Genomic DNA, 14,915 nt, shown 5'->3' on the forward strand with positions numbered 1-14,915 from the left:
ATATCACCCACCAAGGGTGTTCAGAGATTCGGAATCAAGGGCAAGTTAGCCCCTCGCTACATTGGACCCTATAAGATCAAGGCAAACTGTGGACCCGTAGCCTATCAAGTGGAATTGCCACCTCACATGTCAGCAGTTCATAATGTGTTCCATGTATCTCAACTGCGGAAATGCGTTCGTCTACCCACTGAAGTACTCCCGGAACCAGACATTGAGATAGAACCAGACTTGTCCTATCAAGAGTACCCCGTCAAGGTATTAGATCAAAAGGAGAGATCAACTCGGGCAAGGACAGTAAGGATGTATAAGGTTCAGTGGAGTCACCATTCAACAGAAGAAGCTACATGGGAGACTGAGGATTTTCTACGCTCTCGCTTCCCCGACTTTCTACCCAAAGGAGTCGGTATGTAACCCCAGAACCCCACCCCCACCTGCCCTTTGAATCCAATTATAAGAAAAACTTAGATAACAAGGATAGTCTAAGTAGTGGATTTAACTTAAGAAGGGCTTCCTTCTGAAGTTGCAAAGAGAATGACATTCGAAGAGCAGTTAACAAGAGAAACTTTAGTATAAAGAAAGAGTAGCACCAACACACCTTCCAGCACCCTCCAAGGGACTCTACCTAAAATCTCGGGACGAGATTCCTTTAAGGGGGGAGGGCTGTAACACCCCAGGTGTTGCCATGGCTGGAACACACCTTGGCACTCAAGACTATGATCACATGTGGAAGAACTTAAGGAGCAAAAGTATAAGGGGCTTTGGAAACTAAGTTTTTACCAAGAGTTGGGAAGGACCAAAGGCATTACCCTAATTGTGTGCAACTAACACCTTGGGAGAGGGAGAAAGAACCCTAGGCCTCTCTTAAACCCTATCTCCCAAAACCATGGATAAGAGGGGAAAGAGAGTGAACAAATGTGCAAAACATGGGTAATCTTTACCCAAACCCTAAGCAACATTATAACCATCAATTAGGGAGGGGAATAATTGCAAAAAGGCCCCTAGGGAAACCCCAATTCAAATCTCCAAGTGGAGAGAGAGCTAGAGCTCTCTAATTCCCTCTAAGTCCCCTTTTAGCCCTAAATCAAAGATCAACCGTGTTCACTTCAAAAATGGCGCCAAAACCACTTGGGTTCTATACCAAAAATGTGCAATACCACTTAGGGCACCCACTGGAAAAAGTTGAGCTCGAGACTCAGACGTTTGACATGCCATGGCATGGCTTTTGTCGTGTTATGCTCAGTATGACACACCTGTTTTGGCACCCGAAGATCTTCCTCCCTAGGCCGTATCTGCCCCGGCGTCTCACAGTCGAGTGACAGCCCTAGGTGCCAGGAAGAGGTCTGCGGCGGACTTTTGCAAAGATTCGCACGTATGCGACCTCTGGCGACATTTGAACACTGGAAGAAACAAACCGCCACGTGTTCGACGCCGTCTGCCGCGCCAGAGCACGCCCGAGCGCGCGCCCGCGCCGCGCCCAAGCCGAGCCAGCGCCCTGGTCCGCGTCCGCGGCTATAAAACGCCCAGGAGCTTCGGCCGTACCCCTCCGCACGCACTCAAGCCTCACCGGAGCTCAGTTCGCCGCTGGTTGCCCTTACGCGACGCGCCCGCGGCCACCCGAGCCCCTGCCGCCGTAGACCGGCCAGCCCAGCCATTCCCAGCCCCGTCCAGCCCTCGGAGAAGACCGTGCGCGTCTCCGTGAAGCTCCCCGAGCGAGGAATCGGGCTCTGCTTCACCGGAGAGGCCGGCCCAAGGTCACCGGACTTCAACCGACCGCCGGCAACCGTGGACCGAGGTACACCGTGCACCTCTCTTCGATTCCTTGCACGGTTAGACTCCTTAGACCTCCACGAAGCTCCCTATGCCCTTGGATTGAACTATGCCGTCATGGATAGGCCGGAGCACACGCCGCCGACGAGCTCGCCCGCCTGCTCACGTGGACCGGGCGATTCCGGCCATCCCCGACGACGAGCCGTACCTCGACGTGATCGCCAGACCCTCCCCGAGCCAACCCTACACTTCGCCGGAACTCCCTCGCCGCCGGTAAGCCGCGCCGCCCTTTCTTTTTCCGCGGCTACTGTTCCAGTTGAGGGAGGGACTGCGGGTGAGAGGGAGAAAAACCCAGGGGGTTAAGTGAAAGGTCAGAGACTCAAGTGAATAGTGCCTTAAGGGTAGATCTGCGAGGTTTGAATTGCTTTAAACCCAGGGGCCTCGGCGCAAACTGTTTTTCCAGGAAAACTTAACTAAAACCTAATTTAAATTCAAACAGAAACTTTAAAAACCCATAACTTCTGTTTGGTTTATCCAATTTTGGTCAAACCAATTTTGCCAGACTCTAAATCATGTAACCTATTTAGGAAAAATATAAAACCCCTTGGTGCTGTGGAAAACTTAAAAGTTCTGATTTAATGTTAACTTTGGCCAAAAGCTAAATAATAGTAAGAAAAATAGTTAGGCTATTTGACTAAGGTTGGAAAAATTTAGAAGAGTTATTATTCACCTACTAACCTGTTTAAAAATGTTAAATCCCTCTGTCCATCACCTTAAGTTAGTTTTAAACCCCTTATTCCAAATATGCTTAAGTTTAAGAAAAATAGGAAAGGTGACACAAATATTGAACCAGAGGGCACCCCTATTTTTGTTAATATACTTAGTTAATGTAGTTCACTAGAAAAATATATCATACCCTGTTTTAGTGTAAAATAATTAAGATCTCTTTGAAATTAATAAAACAAGGGATACTTAGACAAACTCCACAAAAATAACCCCAAGGTGAAAACACCCCCACCCTTGGGATAACTATTGTTTTATCAGAAAGAACCTAAGAAAAATATGAAATCTGCTGTTTGACATTTTTCAAATAATAAGGTAGTAGAAAGTGCCTTTTTGACATTAAACTTGGGAAAATCATAGCTAATTGACCACACTTTAGTTTACTGTGATTTTTAGCACAAAGACCTATTATCACCAGAGGATGTCAACAAAAATAACCTTTAGGACAGAGCCTACCCCTAACTAGGAGGTGTAGTGTAAAGTGCCCCTTTTTGCCTAACTTTTGTTATTTTTGTTTAAGGCCTAACTTTTATACCTTAAGCCTCAAATTCTTAAAACAAGCTAAAATAGCCAGTAACAACCCATTGTAATTTTTACAGAATTTTTGGAAATTATTAAAACCCTGTTGTAGTTCAAACCTACCCTAGAAAACCTAAATGGAAATTAAGGGAAGAGAAATAAAAGATATGAATAAAGGTTGTCCCTAAAAACTTTAATTGCTGCCCACAAAAATATATCAAAGCAATACCAAACCAATATGCTGTCCTAAAGGAAAACCTAAGTCCAAAGAGTAATAAGCCTATCTATGTACCACTAGAAGCCCCGCGTAACTAAGAAAACCCTAAGTTACTTCTCGACTTAGTTTCTTTTGCATAATGTTATTAAATCATGCATAATCATGACATACATGTTCATTGCATTTCGATAGACTGTAATCTTGCTGACGGAGAGTACATCCTCGTGCCGGAGCAAGGAGCTGCTCAGGAGGTAGCCCCAGATCCAGCACCAGAGCCAGCACCAGAGGACCTGCCTGCCACTGCTTTGGAAGGCAAGCCCCGGTTTTATGCATAACCTGTTATTTATGCTATTTTACTTCACTTAATGATTGTAGGATTGATTGTGCACTTAGGTGTAGGAATTGGTTGAAACCCTAGTTGCATGATCTCAGGGATCCTTTTGAAATGAATACTAGTATGACAGGTCGAGTAGTTGCTTTAATTAAATAGGATCTCGGTAGAAGACGAGTGATTTTTCTAGCACTCGCGCGAGATCAGGAAAATGATTGTACCCACTTTCACACTATCATGATACTAGTTGGTGGACAACAATCCATGGGGATTGGCTGTTTACGAGATGGAAAATGGAATAAGGATTAACGTGCGGATACCTGTGTCAAGCGTTTGAACGTACTAAACACATACCGAGAAATATGGTAAATCGGTAAGCCTAGTACCTGAGTGAACCTGCCCGCAGACTTTACCCCTCACGCGACCTGAGACGAGGTCTCCCATTCCGGTTATGGTGGGTACAAGTGCGGCCACTGCACGACGGCCAGTCGGGGTCAGTGGGGCATTGTACGCCAAGGCGGTGAGCCCTGATCTGTTGCCAGGGAATCGATGGGGACGGTTGATATGTGTGGGGACGGAGTGCCCCTGCATGTCGTGTGTTTAGGTTTACCTTGCAAGGATAAAAACTCGATTCGAATCGTCTGCTTCTCGCAGCTAATGAGACTGCTTGATCCATTGTACTGCATTGAGTAATAAGTGGAAGTATGATGAGTTGAGATAAGATGTTGATTGTTAATAATGCTTGCTACCATGTATGAGTAGATATTTCACTTTTAGCCTTAAGAGAGTCACACTTAACTTTGACTAAGTTAAAATCTTGATTTAGAAACTCAGCTAGTGCTTTTGGCAACCAAACCCCACAGCCAAACAGCTGCATGTCTAGAGGTAGAGGAGTAGACTCCTCACACCGGGTAAGTCTAGCTGAGTATTAGTATACTCAGCCTTGCTTGTGGCATAATTTTTTACAGGTTCTCTGGAGGAGATGGTTGCTGGGATAACTTGGCCGACCACCCTGCCACCGGGTTGGACTGTCGAGTGGGACCCTGCCTCGGCTGAGGAGGAGCATGAGGAGTGATGGGACAGGCTTCCCCATCTCTCTGTTTAATTACCGTTAGTTTTTATTCCGCTGCACTTCGAACAATGATGGTTACTTTTGCAAAAAAAAAACTCCTATGATGATCATGGTGATGTAATAACTTAACATTGGGACATGTATGGTTTTACGCTTTATTGTATTTGCTCTGTGACTCACCTTCGAGTGAGATTGTGGTACTTGATCCTGTCAGTGGCCGTGTCGGACTAGATCCGAGGGATTGACGGATTATTCCCATTTAAGTGTGGTCTAGCCTCTAAGGCGGGACTTGGGCACTTAAGTTGGAATAATTCGGGCGGTTCCGCCACACTTACGTCGATGACATCGTTGTCAAGACGAGGAAAGCCTCCGACCTCCTCTCCTACCTTGAAACAACATTCAAGTGTCTGAGAGCGAAAGGCGTGAAACTCAATCCCGAGAAGTGTGTCTTCGGAGTCCCCCGAGGCATGCTCCTGGGGTTCATCGTCTCCGAGCGGGGCATCGAGGCCAACCCGGAGAAAATCGCAGCCATCACCAACATGGGGCCTATCAAAGATTTGAAAGGAGTACAGAGGATCATGGGATGCCTTGTGGCCCTGAGCCGCTTCATCTCGCGCCTCGGCGAGAAAGGATTACCCTTGTACCGCCTCTTAAGGAGGGCCGAGCGCTTCACTTGGACCCCCGAGGCCGAGGAAGCCCTCAGAAACTTAAAGGCACTCCTTACAAATGCGCCCATCTTGGTGCCCCCTGCTGCGGGAGAAGCCCTCTTGTTCTACGTAGCCGCAACCACTCAGGTGGTCAGCGCCACGATCGTAGTCGAGAGACGAGACGAAGGGCATGCACTGCTTGTCCAGAGGCCGGTCTACTTCATCAGTGAAGTGCTATCCGAGACCAAGATCCGCTACCCACAAATCCAGAAGCTACTGTACGCAGTAATTCTGACGCGGCGAAAGTTGCGACACTACTTCGAGTCTCATCAGGTTACTGTGGTGTCATCCTTTCCCCTGGGGGAGATCATCCAGTGCCGAGAGGCCTCGGGTAGGATAGCAAAGTGGGCAGTGGAACTCATGGGCGAGACAATCTCATTTGCTCCTCGGAAGGCCATAAAATCCCAAGTCTTGGCGGACTTCGTGGCTGAATGGGTCGACACCCAATTGCCAACAGCTCTGATCCAACCCGAACTTTGGACCATTTACTTCGATGGGTCGCTAATGAAAACAGGAGCAGGTGCGGGCCTGCTCTTCATCTCACCCCTCGAGAAACATGTGCGCTACGTGCTGCGCCTCCATTTTCCGGCGTCAAACAACGTGGCCGAGTACGAGGCTTTGGTTAACGGGCTGCACATCGCCGTCGAGCTAGGGGTTCGGCGCCTCGACGCTCGTGGCGACTCGTAGCTTGTCATTGACCAAGTCATGAAGAACTCCCACTGCAGCGACCGGAAGATAGAGGCCTACTGCGACGAAGTTCGGCGCCTGGAAGACAAGTTCTACGGGTTGGAGCTTAACCATATCGCTCGGTGGTACAACGAGACTACGGATGAGCTGGCGAAAATAGCCTCGGGGCGGTCAATGGTTCCCCCGGACGTCTTCTCCAGAGACATACATCAACCCTCCATCAAGATCGACGACACGCCCAAGCCCGAGGAGGCCTCGGCCCAGCCCGAGGTACCCTCGGCCGCCGAGGGTGAGGCCCTGCGCGTCAAGGGAGAGCGGGTCACGCCAAACTTGAACTGGCAGGCCCCGTACCTGGGATATATCCTCCGTGGAGAGCTGCCCCTCGACAATGCCGAAGCTCGGCGACTGGCGCGACGCGCCAAGTCGTTCGTCTTACTGGGTGATGAAAAGGAGCTCTACCACCGCAGCCCCTCGGGCATCCTCCAACGATGCATATCCGTCGCCCAAGGACAGGAGCTGTTGCAAGAAATACACTCGGGGGCTTGCGGTCACGATGCAGCACCTCGAGCCCTCGTGGGGAACGCCTTCCGACAAGGTTTCTACTGGCCGACCATGGTGGCCGACGCCACTAGGATTGTACGCTCCTGCCAAGGGTGTCAATTCTACGCAAGACAGACACACCTGCCCGCTCAGGCCCTGCAGACAATACCCATCACCTGGCCGTTTGTCGTGTGGGGTCTGGACCTTGTCGGTCCCTTGCAGAAGGCACTCGGGGGTTTCTCTCACCTGCTGGTCGCCATCGACAAATTCTCCAAGTGGATCGAAGTCCGACCCTTAACCAGCATCAGGTCCGAGCAGGCGGTGGCGTTCTTCATAAACATCATCCATCGCTTTGGGGTCCCGAACTCCATCATCACCGACAATGGCACATAGTTCACTGGGAAGAAGTTCCTGGACTTCTGCGAGGACCACCACATCCGTGTGGACTGGGCCGCCGTAGCTCACCCCATGACGAATGGGCAGATGGAGCGTGCCAACGGTATGATTTTGCAGGGACTAAAACCAAGGATCTACAACGACCTCAACAAGTTTGGCAAGCAGTGGATGAAAGAGCTACCCTCGGTGGTCTAGAGTCTGAGGACGACGCCGAGCCGATCCACGGGTTTCTCGTCGTTCTTTCTAGTCTATGGGGCCGAGGCTATCTTACCCACGGACTTAGAATACGGTTCCCCGAGGACAAAGGCGTACGACGACTGAAGCAACCAGACCAGCCGAGAAGATTCACTGGACTAGCTCGAAGAAGCTCGGGACGTGGCCTTACTACACTCGGCACAGTATCAGCAGTCTCTACGACGCTACCACGCCCGAAGGGTTCGGTCCCGAGGCTTCCAGGTGGGAGACCTAGTACTTCGGCTGTGACAAGACACCCGAGGGCACCACAAGCTTACTCCTCCCTGGGAAGGGCCTTTCATCATCGCCAAGATTTTGAAGCCCGGAACATACAAGCTAGCCAACGATCAAGGCGAGGTCTACAACAACGCTTGGAACATCCAACAGCTACGTCGCTTCTACCCTTAAGATGTTTCAAGTCGTTCATATACCTTGTTTTCTTTACATACATAAATAAAGTCTAACCGTCAAGGAAGAATCAGCCTTGCCTCGGCAAAGCCCGACCCTCCCTCGGGGGCTAGAAGGGGGGAACCCCCTCTGCGTCAAAATTTTCCTCGGAAAGGTCTTTTGCCAGAACGTCTTTCGCGCTTTTCGACTGCTTCGCCTCCGGGATACGGATACCTCACTCGTCACCTTCCGCGAAAAGTAACTCACGCTCGGATAAGCGATTCTGCTACCGAACAAGTCCTAACGCTCGAAAACTTTTCTGCTAGAACGACTTTCATGTCGTTTCGACTGCTTCGATAGCAGAACCCTAAAAACGATGAGAGTACACATAAGCGGCAAGGCCGACCGAGCCGAGGGACTCCTACGCCTCCAGGATACGGATACCTCACTCATCACCTTCCGCGAAAAGTAACTCACGCTCGGACGAGGGATTCTGCTACCAAACAAGTCCTAACACACGAAACGAGAGGAAAGAAAACACAACTTTATAATCCGGCGTTAAAATGTTTAGGCCTCAGCGGCCGCAAAAAACATATGCATACTACAAACAAACTGTTCCTGCAGGTTCAGACAAAGGCAGGGGGAGCAGCGGCACCCTCGGCGACGTTTCCACCCTCGGCGGAACCTGGCCCGGCCTCAGACGGCGACACAGGCGGAAGGATCTCCACCTCGAAGGATGACACCGGCACCGCGCTTGGGCTCTCACGGCCAGGTTCTCCGCAAGGGTTCTGGCCCGAGCGGACGCCTCGGCTGGCCGCTCCGTAGCCTCAGCCAGCTGTCCCCCGAGGACATCAGCCCAGCTCACGGCCTCGGCAGCGTGACTCCGAGGGACTCCTACGCCTCTGGGATACAGATACCTCACTCGTCACCTTCCGCGCAAGGCAACTCACACTCAGTTAAGTGGTTCCGCTATCTGACAGGCAAGTCCTAGTGCTCGAAATGAGGAAGAAACACGGCATCACGCTCAAATGCCCAAATGTTTAGGCCTCAGCGGCCATAATGAACAAACACCCATACTCAGGGTGCCATTACAAACGGGACTTCGATTCCACTCCCGCGGGTATAAACGACCTCCACACCAGAGGGCCTACGGGACAACAAACTCCAGGTGGCTCGCCGACGGCCGCTGCACCAACAGCGCGGCAACAACCTCCGTCTTGGGCGGCAAGACAGCTGCAGCGATGGCCTCAGGGCAAACGCTGCTACTGAAAGGCCCTCGTTCACGTCCCCTCACGGGGGACGAGAACCAGCCATTAGAGCCAAAGAGCCGGAGGTCCGGAGCGCAGGTGGCACTGACGGTCTCGTCGGTGGAAGCAACCGCTTCGGCAGAGGCAGCCTCACCTATGGCGACCACCACCTCAGCACCGACGACGGCGGCCACCTGCCCACCAACACCGCACCAGCGAGTGGCGGCCACCCCAAAGCGCACCGGTAGGTCCTCACTCCCGCTCTCGCCACAAGAACGAGAACGGGACCGTCCCAGAACACGAGTGCCGCCCTCACGGCGTACGACGTGTTGTGCGACCCCCGGTGCAGCCGGCAACCGTCGCCCGGGTGGATGACGGACAGCTGCACCCTGTCGTGGCAGCAGCAGTTCGCCTTCCCCCGCATGGCTGGAGGACGCCTCCTCCGCAGAGCTGGAGGATGCCCTTCTCCCTCGAATGCCAGAGGAAGAAGCGGGTCACCAGCCCACGCGGAGGCAGGCCCCAACTCGGTGCGCCCCCTCCCCATCCCGGATGATGAACATCCTTGAAGCTGAGGGCGGGTAGAGGCCGCAGCCCGGCTTGCTTCTCCCCACCACAAGGCTGGTGATCATCCCTACGGATGACCATTGGTGAGGGACTGCAGCCGGGCTGCGTGATGAAAATCCTTCAAGCCGAGCGATGACTGAAGAGCGCCAACCCCGCGGGGTCGCGCTCCTCCAACAGCAGCAAGACGAAGGCAACACGGGTGCACCCCATCCGGGGGCTCGGAAGGTGGAAGGGCGCAATGCATAAGGGGAGTGCAGAGGCATGTCCACTGCCCAGGGGATCGATCCCTTTTTAAAGGCGGCTCTCCTCGCTCGTATCCCCAAGCGACACGAGCAAAGTCTCCACCGACGAGCTCCAGGGTTCCCACCCTCCGGCGCGGGGGTTGGGTCCCACACGTCATGCGGGCTGACCAGAAACGGAAGAAGCCAAACCACTGCACGCGAAGCAGGTAACCGCCCCGCGGTTATAAGCGTTCCCCCATCCTTGCCAAAACCAGCGGGCGAAAGGGCGGACCTCCATGCAGGAGGCGTGCAACCGCACCACAGTTGTGCACCCTTTCGGCTTCATCGCATCCGGTGGGTCAGCGGGAAGGCCCGGGCCCGCATGTCATGCAACCAGCGCAACGGTTACTGCGTGCAAAGAAACCGCACCGCCGCTCGCGCCAATGCCACGTCTTCTCGTCTGCGGAACCAGTGTCGTGACTCAAGGCAGCCCTACGCATGACCCAACAGTGCCAATCGAGCACAACGATCATGGGTCAGTCAGCCGCGGGGGGAGGCGCGACGGTCGATATGGCCAAAAGTGGGCCGATAGTAATTGCAGCAGCAGACGAGCAGAAGCAACGGTCAAATCGCCTGCAAGCTCGCGTCCCCTCCTGAAGCGGCAGGAGAGCCCTCTCCCACGGCATGAAGACGACGCGCCCGTGTTCCGTTCCTCGAACGACTCAATCACGTGCAACAGCCGCCCCGCGAATCGCCCGTCCCATCGCATTAACTCCTCGGCAGGGCGGGCGACACCTTTGGCAGGCGAAGCGGGCGTTGTTTCACCTCCGCCCTGATGACCACGTCAAAAAAGGTGCGCCACACTATTTAAATTCATATCCTTTTCCTCTTCCTCTTTCTCTCTCTTGCTACAGGGACCGGGAAAGGGGATATTTCGAAAAGGATCCTTCTCAGCGAAGGAAATGGGCCCCCGAGCCCTCCTACTGATCAGGGGTTCGAAGGCTAGCCCCTCGGAAGGGTTCGATAGCCGCCCTAGAGCACTCGGGCTCTGAGCCCATTACTGATCAGGGGTTCGAAGGCTGGCCCTCGGAAGGGTTCGACAGCCGCCCCAGAGCACTCGGGCTCCACGCCCTTTACTGATCAGGGGTTCGAAGGCTGGCCCCTCGGAAGGGTTCGACAGCCGCCCTAGAGCACGTAGAGTGAGGGATGACTCTGGGTATGTCTGTTACATGGCCGAGGCTCGGGCTACGCTCCTGAGGTACCCTAGGACATTTCCGAGACCAGCAGGAGCGATTTTGTAATGGAATCCCATCGGAGGGAGACATCGAGCCCTCAAACCCTATCGAATGGGTCCGGGTCCGGCAAATCACCAGCAGGTACTTTTGGAGCGTGCCTCTGGGCCACTAGCCAACCCTTATCGAACGGGACACGGGCGTCCACTCGGATCACCCGTTAGCAACTCACCGGAAACACCATGTTCGGCGCCCTCCGAGGGCAACATGGTGCTCCCGCCCCTTCCTCCTTGCGGAAAGGCGATGAAGGGGCGTATAACGTAAGTCGAGACGGTCCTTGATCGTCCTCTCGCTCCGTGCAGAGGCTCGGGGGCTGCTCTCGCACCAGGCTACGGCCAAACTGTTGACAGCGTCAACAAACCAGCCTAAAAACTTGGAACCTGACCATGCACCCGGGCTACGGCCAGGCCGCATGAGGGAACAACCAGGCCGACTGAGGCATCACGAAAAGCATTAAGACCTCAGAGGAGTCAAACCACTCCTCCGAGGCCTCGGGGGCTACACCCGGCAGGTGCGCTCGCGCGCACCCACCGGAACAAAGTATAACCGAAAAAGGCCGGTCCCCTCACAAAGAAATGCGGCAAAGCCTCCAAGCGAGTACCAACACTCTCTTCGAGGCTCGGGGGCTACTGTCGGGCACCATAATTAGGGGTACCCCCAACACTCCTAAACACGACCGGTAACCACCCTCAGCACAAACTGCAAAGACTGATGGGCACGGTTCAGGTCAAGACCTCGTCTACCAAGGGACGCAATCTCGCCTCGCCCGAGCCCGGCCTCGGGCGGGAACAGTAGTCCCGGACGAATTCACGCCTCGCCCGAGGGCCTCCTCAGGCGGTGGGTGCACCCTCAGCTCGCCCGAAGCCCAGCTCGGGCAGGCTTCGTCGAGAAGCAACCTTGGCCAAATCGCCTTACCAACCGACCGTATCACAGGCGCATTCAATACGAGGATCGCCTGACACCTTATCCTGACACGCATGTCTCAGTCGGCAAGGCCGAAGTGACCACAGTCACTTCACCCTTTCACTGACCGACCTGACAGGAAAACAGCACCGCTCGCCCTGCCTCGACTGTTGTGCCAACCACCCAGGTAAGGCTGGCAACAGCCGAGTTCAGCCACGAGCGCAACAGGAAGCTCCGCCTTGCCCGACCTTAAGCCTCGGCCTCGAGAGGAGGTCTCCGCCTCGCCCGACCCCAAGACTCGGCCTCAGTCTCGGCCTCGGGAGGAATCGCGTTCTCGCCCGACCCCAGCCTCGACCTCAGGAGAAGTCTCCGCCTCGCCCGACCTTGGGCTCGGACCAACCGCGCCACAGGGGATACATCATTACCCTACCCCTAGCTAGCTCAGGCTACGAGGGAACAAGACCGGCGTCCCATCTGGCTCGCCCCGGTAACAGGTAATGATGGCTCCCCGCGTGCGTCCATGACGACGGTGGTTCTCAGCCCCCTACGAAAGCAAGGAGACGTCAGCAGGATCCTAGCCGCACCGCCAGCTGTGCTTCTACAGGGCTCAGGCACTCCTCCGACGGCCACGTTATCGCGTACACAGGGCTCTAGCACCTCTCCAATAGCCACGTTGGCATGTACACAGGGCTCAGGCACCTCTCTGCCAGACACGTTAGCGCATAGCTACACTCCCTATTGTACACCTGGACCCTCTCCTTGCATCTATAAAAGGGAGGTCCAGGGCCTTCCTATGGGAGGGTCACGCGGAGGGACGAGCAAACGAACAGGCTCACTCTCTCTCTCTCGCGCGCGAACGCTTGTAACCCCTACTATGAGGACCCCCTGGTGCGAGATAACACGAGCCGCATTTCCCTTTTGTGTTCCATCTTGCGCCAACCCATCTGGGCAGGGGCACGTAGCGATAAAATTCACTGGTCAGCCCGGTTGAGGGTCCCCCGGGGTCCAAAACGCCGACAATAGCGTAAGGGGATCTTACTAAACTTCTTACGCTCATGGCGCTTAGAAGTGACGGACGGCGTGTCGGAGCCGGAGGTGGAAGGCGACGAAGAATCGGTCTCGTAGTAGACCACTTTCTTCATTTTCTTCTTCTTGTCTCCACTCTGGTGCGACTTGACGCAGGGAGGTGATTCCTCCCTCTTCTTATTGCCGGACTCCCCCGATGGGGCTTTCCCGTGGCTTGTGGCGGGCTTCTCGCCGGTCACCATCTCCTTTTTGGCGTGTGCTCCCGACACCACTTCGAGCGGTTAGGCTCTAATGAAGTACCGGGCTCTGATACCAATTGAAAGTCGCCTAGAGGGGGTGAATAGGCAAATCTGAAATTTATAAAGTTTAAGCACAACCACAAGCCAGGGTTAGTGTTAGAGACAAAGTCGAGTCCGAAAGAGAGGGCAAAAAACAAATCACAAGCAAATAAGGCGGATGACACGGTGATTTGTTTTACCGAGGTTCAGTTCTTGCAAACCTACTCCCCATTGAGGTGGTCACAAAGACCGGGTCTTTTTCAACCCTTTCCCTCTCTCAAACGGTCACCTAGACCAAGTGAGCTTATCTTCTCAATCAATTGGGACACTTAGTCCCCACAAGGACCACCACAACTTGGTGTCTCTTGCTTTGATTACAAATGTCTTGGAAACAAGAAATGGGGAAGAAGAAAAGCGATCCAAGCGCAAGAGCTCAAAAGAACACGACAAAACTCTCTCGTCTAGTCACTATTGCTTTGAGTGGAATTGGGACTTGGAGAGATTTTGATTCACTCTAATTGTGTCTTGTATTGAATGCACTAGCTCTTGTATTGAATGTGTTGGCTGAAAACTTGGATTCCTTGAAGTGTGGTGGTTGGGGGTATTTATAGCCCCAACCACCAAAGTGGTCGTTGGGGAAGGATGTTGTCGACGGGCGCACCGGACAGTCTGGTGCGCCACCGGACACTGTCTGGTGCGCCACCGGACACTGTCCGGTGCGCCAGCCACGTCACCCAATCGTTAGTGTTCAACCGTTGGAGCTCTAACAAGTGGGGCCACCAGACAGTCCGGTGGTGCATCGGACTATCACTGTTCACTGTCTGGTGCGCCTTCTGGCGCCTGCTCTGACTCTACGCGCGCAGTCGTGCACTGTTCACTGCTCCTGTAGCTTTTGCAGACGACCGTTGGCGCAGTTAGCCGTTGCTCTGCATGGCACACTGGATAGTCCGGTGCTACACCGGACAGTCCGGTGAATTATAGTGGAGAGGCTCCCCGAAAACCCGATGCTAGCAAGTTGGAGTTGATCCACCCTGGTGCACTGGACACTATCCGGTGGTGCACCGGACACTGCCCGATGGTACACCAGACAGTCCGGTGCGCCAGACCAGGGCAGCCTACGGTTTTCTTTGCTCCTTTCATTTGAACCCTTTCTTATAACTTTGTATTGGTTTGTTGTGAACCTTTGGCACCTGTGGAACATATATTCTAGAGCAAACTAGTTAGTCCAATAATTTGTGTTGGGCAATTCAACCACCAAAATCATTTAGGAAAAGTTTGACCCTATTTCCCTTTCAATTTGGTCATAAGTTATATTTTACGTTATCTTTATTTTTCCATAGACACATTATTGTTCATTCATAACCTTATACATATATGTTAACAGATCATGGTTCCTATGCTACGCCGTAGTCACTGGACCCTTTATGCAATCAACTTTCAACTTCGTCGAATAGACATTTTAGATTCAAATCCTTATGGGCCATTGCTTGGAGGCACTTCCTGGAAACAAATCCACAATGATCAATTGTTGATAAATGGAACGAAAATACCTTGGTCCAGATTAATAATGAGAAGACTTAGCATTGCGTTACATGAAGCTCGACCAAATTCAAGTTTACCAAAGTTTGGCAACTACAAGATTGGGCTTCTTCCCAATTGTCCAACCATGTTACCAGGGTCAAATGATTGTGGTTTTTTTGTCGCAAACTTCTTCCGATTCTACGATTTTGATGATGGTGACTTA

The sequence above is a fragment of the Zea mays genome, chromosome 4 (genome assembly GCF_902167145.1).
Source record: "Zea mays cultivar B73 chromosome 4, Zm-B73-REFERENCE-NAM-5.0, whole genome shotgun sequence".
Lineage (NCBI taxonomy): Eukaryota > Viridiplantae > Streptophyta > Magnoliopsida > Poales > Poaceae > Zea > Zea mays.